Here is an 8,959-nt window from a genome sequence, read left to right on the forward strand (position 1 = left end):
CACTGTGCAGATGGGGAGCCTGGGGAGGCCCTGAGAGGCACGGGGTCTGTCCAGGGTCACCGGCCTGGGCACGTGCAGGAACCCAGTCTGAAGCCAGCTCTGTGTCCTCACAGCGGGGGCACCGGCTGCACCCAGGCCTTGGGAAGGCTGTGGGTGGGCTGTGAGGGAGTCACTGTATGGATGGGGCATGGGGGGAGGGTGAGCATTGAGCAGCTGGGGGAGGGGGCCCTCGGGGGTGGCGGTCTTGTGTGAGGAGGAAGTTGGGTAAGGGGACCCCAGGCAGTGGTGACCTCACTTCCCTGACAACAGAGCCCATCAGAATTTGGAACCCCGGTAACCAGGCACCCACATTCCAGAGACAGCCCCCTGCCCAGCTCATTTCTTTGGAGACCCTCCAACCAAAAGCATGTTCGGGTTTTGCTTCCCAAAGTCCAGAGGCTGCAGGCTGAAGAAAGAGCGCCCTGCAAACGCTGTCCCCCGCTGGGGATGTTGTGTCAGGGCTCCCCACCGCCTCTGGCCATTTGGCCGGAAGGACAGAAAGGTGACACCAGGAGGCCCAGAGCTGGCCACCCAGCCCCACTCGCTCTCATCTGACCTGTGTAGCCCCAGGTCCCCTCCGTGTGTGTGTGTGTCTGTGTGTGTGTGTCTGTCTGTGTGTGTGTGTCTGTCTGTGTGTGTCTGTGTGTGAGTGTGCGTGTAAGTGCGTGTGTGTCTGTGTGTGTGTGTAAAGAAGGGTCATGCGGGGTGGGGCCACCCTGAGCAGGAGCAGGCTGATGAGGGGTCAGATACCCAGTGGGCAGGTCATGTTCAAGGTCAAGGCTGGCTGGGTGGGATGGGGTGTGGGGGGCTGCGAGCTTCTGCCCAGGGTTTATCCCAAGAGCCCTGCAGGGATGGGTCACTGCATCCCGGGTGCAGGGCTGTGCACACACAGGTCTACGTCTGATCTGGGAGCAGCAGGGGGACTGAGCAAGAGGACAGTGAGGATGGCCGGGCAGGGCTTTGATGCCTCCAGCCGACTACCCGTCCCTGTCTTTGCAGAAGGCCACGGATGACCTCCAGAGGCGGCTGGCGGACATGCCCTCCTCCCTGACAGAGGGGTTGACCCCACAGGCATCCCCAAAAACAGGTGCTGGGGATTGCCGGGCAAAACCTCCACCACCACCCAGACCACTGTCCCAGGTGGTTGGTCACCGGACAGTGGTCCAGGAGCCGGAGCCCACGGAGGCCGAGCCCGAGGGTGAGAAGGCTGGGGCTGGGTGTTTGTGGTGTGTGGGGATGGGTCGGTGCTGCCCCACAGGGAGGAGCTCCCAGAGGCTGGTGTGGGGCCAGGAGCAACGACTGGGCACAGAGCGCCCAGCGGGTGGACTGCAGTCGGGGAGACGTCCCGGGGAGGGCTCCTTCCTGGCTGTGGCTTCTCTGGGAGGCCCTGGGCTGGGTTCTGTCTCCGCAAAGGTCCACGGAGAGCAGGCACGGGGATGAGCTTTTCTCCTCTCACAGCTGCTCCACCACCTGAGGAGCTAGAGCCGGCTGCAGCTCCATCGGCAGCTCTGGAGGGAGGGGTGGAGCCTGCGACTTCAGCAGGAGACCAGGAGCCGGCAGGTGACCCGGCACCCGCCCACGGAGAGCTTGACGCGGACCAGGAAGAACTGGCACCTGCCCCTGACCCAGCTCCTGCTACTGTTCCTGCCCCTGCCCCAGCTCCTGCCCTGGATCCTGCCCCTGACCCATCTCCTGCCCTGGATCCTGCCCCTGACCCAGCTCCTGCTCTGGATCCTGCCCCTGACCCAGCGCCTGCCCTGGATCCTGCCCCTGACCCAGCGCCTGCCCTGGATCCTGCCCCTGACCCAGCGCCTGCCCTGGATCCTGCCCCTGACCCAGCGCCTGCCCTGGATCCTGCCCCTGACCCTGCGCCTGCCCTGGATCCTGCCCCTGACCCGGATCCTGCCCCTGACCCAGCGCCTGCCCTGGATCCTGCCCCTGACCCGGATCCTGCCCCTGACCCAGCGCCTGCCCGGGATCCTGCCCCTGACCCAGCGCCTGCCCTGGATCCTGCCCCTGACCCAGCGCCTGCCCTGGATCCTGCCCCTGACCCAGCGCCTGCCCTGGATCCTGCCCCTGACCCAGCGCCTGCCCTGGATCCTGCCCCTGACCCGGATCCTGCCCCTGACCCAGCTCCTGCCCTGGATCCTGCCCCTGACCCAGCTCCTGCCCTGGATCCTGCACCTGCCACTGCTCAAAACCAGCTCCTGCCCCTCCTCCTACCCCTTCCCCTGCCCCTGCCAGAGCCACTGCCCCTTCCCCTGCCCCTGCCTGAGCTCCTGTCCCTGCCCCTGCCAGACTCGCTGACCCTTCCCCTGCCCCTTCCTGGGCTCCTGTTCTTGTCCCTGCCCCTTCCCCTGCCCCTGCCAGACCCGCTGCCCCTTCCCCTGCCCCTGCCTGAGCTCCTGTTCCTGCTTTTTCCTGCTCCTGCTTCTGCCCCTTCCCCTGCCAGACCCGCTGCCCCTTCCCCTGCCCCTGCCTGACCTCCTGTTCCTGCTCCTTCTCCTGCTCCTGCTTCTGCCCCTTCCCCTGCCAGACCCGCTGCCCCTTCCCCTGCGCCTGCCGGAGCTCCTGTTCCTGCTCCTTACCCAGGTCCTGCCCTGAATCCTGCACCTGCCACTACTGCTGATCCTGTCCCTCCCCTTGCCCCTGCCCCTGACCCTGCTCTTACACCTGTCCCTGCCCCTGGCCCTGCCCCTATCCTAACCCCTGCCCCTACTCCTGCTCCTGCTCCTGCAGGGCTCCCAGAGCCACATCCAGAGCCCACAGCCCTGCGGGGAGAGCTCCCTGTAAAATTACCCTTAGTTCCATCGCTGGACCCCGGCCCCGCCAGATTGTTTCATCCCCTCCCCCTATGTTCTTTCTCTCTGGTTCATATTAACTGTTATTTTATCTTTTCATATTCTGTATACTGTTTATGATTTGTTTTAAATAAAATTACTTGTTTTCAATTCAACACATCATGAGCATTAAGTACATTCCCAACGATGTGCCACCACACCCCAGAACATTGCTGCGGAATATCTCATGTCCCAAAGGAGTGGAAACCCCTGGAAACCCCTAAGCTGCTTTCTCTCCCTGTTCCTTTCCCTGTTCTGGATGTTTCTGTAAGTGGAATCACGCAATAGGTGCCTTTGTGTCTGCCCACCTATTTTCACAGGGGATTCGTTTTCTTCTGTGTTTATTTGTCACAAATTTCCCTTATTCGATATTGAAATCCCCGATGGATCACACATCAGATGTAATCATAGAGGCCACTTTAGGAATTATGGGCACAATCTCGGGGCCGAGACCCCTGTTCCTGCTGGGACACCACAGCCTGACCCCAGACAGGAAACGGCTGGTTCCTCCTGTGGCCCACACAGAAACCAGGGAGATGCAGAAAGCTGGAAGACACACCACAATGGGCAAAAGCATTGCTCACGACCCAAGGCCAGAGAAAGGTTTCACCTGACTCTGGTCCAAATCATGCTCCAAGTCACAGGGTTCCACAGGGACAGAGATCAAACACATGCAAGTCCAAGGGGAGGACAGGCACGGGGGGAGTCAGAGATGTGGGAGCTCCCAGGGAAGGACTCCGGCAAAGGAAACCCTATGCAGGCAGCACTGGTCACCCTCAGACTGGCAGATGTCTGGTCTGGGAAGAACGTGAGGAAGCGGAGGTCCAATGCAGGTCCCCTGGAGGAAAGGGTGACGGGCACCCCTGTCTGGGAGAACAGTGAGCAGCACCCATCCCAAGCCACAGGGCACCCATCACCCGGTATGCTCAGCCTCGGACTCACCCCCGGAAACTCTGGCTCGGTTTTTCACACATGTATTTTCAGGAGTGTTCATCACAGCAGTGCTGGAGAGAGCAGGGAATGGAACAACGCTAATGCCCAAGGAGATGGATGGGATCCATGGTCCCAGTCCTCATGATAGAATACCTCGTAGCTACTGTCATGTTGTCATTCAGGGCACAGAATCCGGGAAGCCCCTCCTGAGACCCCCTCCTGCCACCCTGTTCCTGGAAACATTGAGAATTGTTTGAGGAGGAGGTGGAGAGGATCCAGGATGACAGCGGGTCCCAGGAGAAGGAAGGTCAGCACTGGGAGGACAGTTGGACGTGCCCTGAGCCACCATCCAGGGCCCGGGCTGTGATGCCCTCAGACCTCACCCCAAATAATGGCTCCTGAGGTATGGATCCAGCTTCTGTGGTTTCACTCCCTCCCTCCCTACGTCATTTATTCACTCCCTCATTCATTCACCCCTCTCTCTCCTTCCCCTCCACCCCTCCCTTCCCTCCCCCACTCCCTCCCTCCCTGCCTCCCTGCCTCCCTCCCAACCTCCCTCCCTCCCCTCTAACCCTCCCATCCTCTCTTTCCTCCTCCCTCTCTCCCCTCCCTCTCCCCATCTTGCCTCCCTCCCATCCTCCCTTCCCTCCTCCCTCTCTCCCCTCCTTCTCTCCCATCATCCCTCCCTCTCTCTTTCCCTCACTCCCATCCTCCCTCATTCAGCACAGGATCTGGGGTCCCTGCTGTGTACTGAGCACTGGGGCTTCATCAGTGAGCACCCCCCAACCCACATGGTCACGTCCACTGTGGGAGGTGATGGGGGCAGTCCTCAGGGCTAGCACTGGTGATGAGCACCAGGAATCTGCTCCTGAAAACAGAGGCCAGTTGCACAAAGAAAAGAATGGAGAGACCCATGCTTAGCACTTCCTCTAGAAAAATCTAGTCCTCAAAAGTGATGAAAAGTAAATATATCCTAGACTTCATGCAATGTGAGTTCTAATGGCAGGTACGCACTGAATCCTAGAACCAACAAAGAGTAAATCATCCAGGGTCAACTGGGGGGTTGTGACACAACTTTTCTGAACAAATGACAGCATTTCAGCCACCATCTCCAAGGCCTCCGAGTTTTCCCAAGGGTCTCTGTGATCCTTTGAGCCTTCCATAGATCTCCTTGGAAAGCTCTGTCCTGTCCTCTTCCTTGTCTCCTGCCTCTTCTGGGACCCTTCCGTGGCTTCCCCCTCCCCCCCCCCCGCCAGGGCCGCCCTCACCAGGATTCCCCATGCCCCTTGGCTGGGCGCCTGCATCCCACACTGGACCCCATGAGCCCAGTCCCTTGTGTAAGGCCTGTGCGCTCCCTCTGGGGTCACTTGGCATCTCCCCTGGCAGCGGCCTGCATCTTCCTGTGCTGGGTCTCCTCTGAGCAGTCTGTGAGGCCGGCCTGTGCCCATGTCACGGGCATGGAAGCGCGAGTCCAGAAGGTCCAGATGACCTGCTCCCAGTCTCAGCATGTGGAGCCTGGGCAGAGAGTGGTCCCTGGGTGGAGGAGGACTTGGGCCCAGGGAGCCTGAGGGAGGACGTGGCACAGTGAGCCCACAGGAGGAGAGTGAGCAATGTGGGGGCCTGGTGCTCAGACCTGCTGGGAGACCACGTCGCACTGGCTCTGTCCCCAGGGCTGGAGGTTGTCAGGGTATCCACCCTCCCAGGCTGCAGGCTGGCAGGGACTGGCAGGGGAGGAGGCAACTGGTGCAGGAGAGAGCCCTCTGCAGAGAGGAGGGGGCAGTCTAAACGCCTGCATCTGTCAATTCTTCACACACTTATTGCTTCTTTGTCTAAAAGGTAGAAGAGCTGTCTGCTCCAGTCACCTCTGCTGGCCTTCATGGTCTTGTGAGGCTCCCACCAAAACAATCAATACATTTTGCTTGCTTTTCTCCTGTTCATCTGTCTTGTCAATTTTCAGACTCAGCCAGGGACCTTAAGAGGGTGGAGGAAAACTTTTTCCTCTCTTGCAGCACTGTGGGGCAGGGGGTGGGGAGTCAGGAAAACCCATCTCAGCTTCCCGGCTTTGGTTAAAACCGACCTCTGCTGGGAAGCAGCACAGGACTGTGCATGGCTGGGGGAGCCAGAGAGAGGCCCGTGGAACATGTAGGAGCTACCTGGCCCCCAGCCGGGGGACTTGGCCCCAGTGACAAGTCCAAGGTGTGATTATGAATATTATAATGGAAGCATCCTGAACATCAGACCTTCCCCACGCCAGGCTTCATGATTGCTGCTCGTTGGAGTTGCTACTCTTGGCTTCGTGACTTTTCTGAACTAACTTTTGTCAAGTCTGTATTCTTTGCTGTGTGTGGCTACTGAATCCCTGTGCTGTTAACTCAGTGGTCAGCCAGTGGCTGGGCAGAGAGGTCACCCCTGTTTCCGAGCTATGGGCTACAGATTGGAGGTCCCCGCAACCCCCTCTTCAGGTTTGAATAATCTGCTCCAGTGGCTCATGGAACTCAGAGAAACATGTTACTTCCTAGATGACCAATTCATTGAAAGGACAGAACTCAGGGCCAGGCAGCTGGAAGCGATGAGCAGGGCAAGGTGTGTAGAAAAAGCTTGGAGCTCCCCCGCTCTCTGAGTGAAAGAGGCCTTTAACCACCTCCACTCTGACCTTCGTCTGTACTTCCTAACTGATGACATCCTTCCTTCGGGCTCATCTGTTAACTCAAGTGAAAGACCCGGTGGGAACCAAAATGACTCCTCAAGTAATAACCACTGCTGATGTCCTGGTGATTCTTGGGCACAGCCATGAATCTCAGCTTCTTCATGATGGAGGGCAGCCCAGCAGCTGTGGATCCCACAGGTCCTCCGGGGGCAGCCCAGCAGCTGAGGGTCCCACAGATCCTCTCGGGGACAGCCCAGGAGCTGTGGGTCCCACAGGTCCTCCGGGGGCAGCCCAGCAGCTGAGGGTCCCACAGATCCTCTCGGGGACAGCCCAGGAGCTGTGGGTCCCACAGGTCCTCCGGGGGCAGCCCAGCAGCTGAGGGTCCCACAGGTCCTCTGGGGACAGCACCTTAATGGGCTTATGGTCCAGCAGGTACCTGTTCAGGTGGCTCTCATTGTGCCACACAGCCTCAATCCCAGTGGCCAGGTTGACCCCCATTGCCTGGTGACAGGCCAAGGTCAGTCGGTGAACCTCTACCACTGACCCCCCAAAAAAGGCCCTCATGTAGTAAAAGTCGTCCTTGTCCCTGGAGATGTGCGCCTGGGACTGTGGCCAGTGCTCGTAGCTGAAGTCCTTGCGGGCTGCCTGGTAGAAACCGGGGTGCAGGGTGCCGAAGAGGGGGGACAGGATCTCCATACTCACGTGGTCGCTGAACTTCATGTCCACCTCTGTGCATACCAGGTAGTCCACCTCACGGAGGAAGTGTGGAGTTATTCTTAGAAAATATATTGTAAGCCCTCAGGAGTGATTGTGGAAGCAGCTGAAACGTCAGCAGCGTTCCTGTTCTCAGACTATTGAACGCAATGGCCCAGTAGGAGCAGGATCCCATGATCCCCAGGGGCAGGGCACAGGTCAGGAGCTAGGAAAGAATGTAACCCTCAGGCCCCCTTTCTGCACCTGGCGTTTGCTAGCACAAACATCCCGCTCTTCCCTTATCCCATGACTGCCTCCCTGCGTGCCTGCCCCTAGGGGAGGGTGCAGGACTGCTTTACAGCTTCAGGATACTTGCCATCCCTTTGGTCTCCTTTCCCACGCTTTGAGGCATCTGCCCTTGCTTTTCTGATAAAAAATGAAATAAAAGCGATGTGCAGAACCCAGCTGCTGCTGCCCTACTTGCAGAGGCAGCCCTGCATGGTCACTCAGCTGCTGGGCTGCCCCCATCATGAAGAAGCTGAGATTCATGGCTGTGCCCAAGAATCACACATGTTTCTCTGAGTTCCATGAGCCACTGGAGCAGATTATTCAAACCTGAAGAGGAGGTTGTGGGGACTTCCAACTCATGGCAGGTGGGGACAGAACATTCAGGGGGTCAGCCAGGGGAGGGGACCTGCAGGGTTTGCCCGGGAGCTCAGCACAGGGGGAGTGTTCCTGACTCCAGCATGCTGACTGTGGGGCTGCATGGGTCACAGGGTCACCTACCCTAACCCTAACCCTTAACCCTAACCCCTAACCCAACTCTAACTCTAATCAAACATCATGCTCAATTTTGAGGACTGACAGCTCTACTCTGAAATCACAAACAAGTCCATCATGCTGGCTTTCACTCATTGCTCAGTATCGTACTGAAAGTTCTACCCAGAATGATAAGGCAAGAAATCTACATGTGAAAGAAAACAGTAGAACTATGTCTATTCAGAGACCAGAGATGACATCATCTTATATAGAGAGCTTCCTAAACAATCAACAAAAAATGATTACAGCCAGTTAATATCAATACACAAAAATCTCTCTTATTTGTATACATTAGCCATGAATCATCCAAAAAATAATTTAAGAAAACAATTCCATTTTAGGGAACATTAACATTGACAAAATACTTAGGAATAGATGTAATCAAGGTGCAAGGCTTGTACACTGAAAATTACAAAACATTGCTGAAAGAAAGGGAAACCTACATAAATCTGAGGACCCCATGGTGATGAAAAGACATACTATTGATAAGATGGCAATAGTACACAATGCAATGTGGAAATTCAATATGTTCCCAAGAAAATTCACAAAGGCCTTTGGAAAGAAATGCACAAGCTAATCCTAACAGTCATATGGAATTTCAAGGGACCACAAAATAGCCAAAACAATCTTGAAAAAGAAAATCAAAGGTGAAAGTTCGTACTTCCAAAGTTCAAATATTAATACAAAGCAACAGTAAATAAAACATTGTGATACTGTCATAAAGGTATGCATTCACCCTGAAACAAATAATACATTATATGTTAATTAGTTGAATTTAAATTTTTTTTTTTTTTTTTAAAGATTTTATTTATTTATTCATGAGAGACAGAGAGAGAGGCAGAGGGAGAAGCAGGCTCCCAAGGAGCAGGGAGCCCGATGCGGGACTCGATCCCAGGACGCCGGGATCATGACCTGAGCCGAAGGCAGACGCTTAACGACTGAGCCACCCAGGCGCCCTAGTTGAATTTAAATTTAAAACATTTTTTAA

General features: G+C 56.4%; 1 pseudogene; it reads right to left on the reverse strand.

Moving 5' to 3' along the window:
• Window positions 1-6,514: 6,514 nt before the first annotated feature.
• Window positions 6,515-7,439, reverse strand: LOC118518238 (histo-blood group ABO system transferase 2 pseudogene; annotated as a pseudogene).
• Between the last annotated feature and the right edge of the window lie 1,520 nt (window positions 7,440-8,959).

Source organism: Halichoerus grypus, chromosome 2, assembly GCF_964656455.1.
Source record: "Halichoerus grypus chromosome 2, mHalGry1.hap1.1, whole genome shotgun sequence".
Lineage (NCBI taxonomy): Eukaryota > Metazoa > Chordata > Mammalia > Carnivora > Phocidae > Halichoerus > Halichoerus grypus.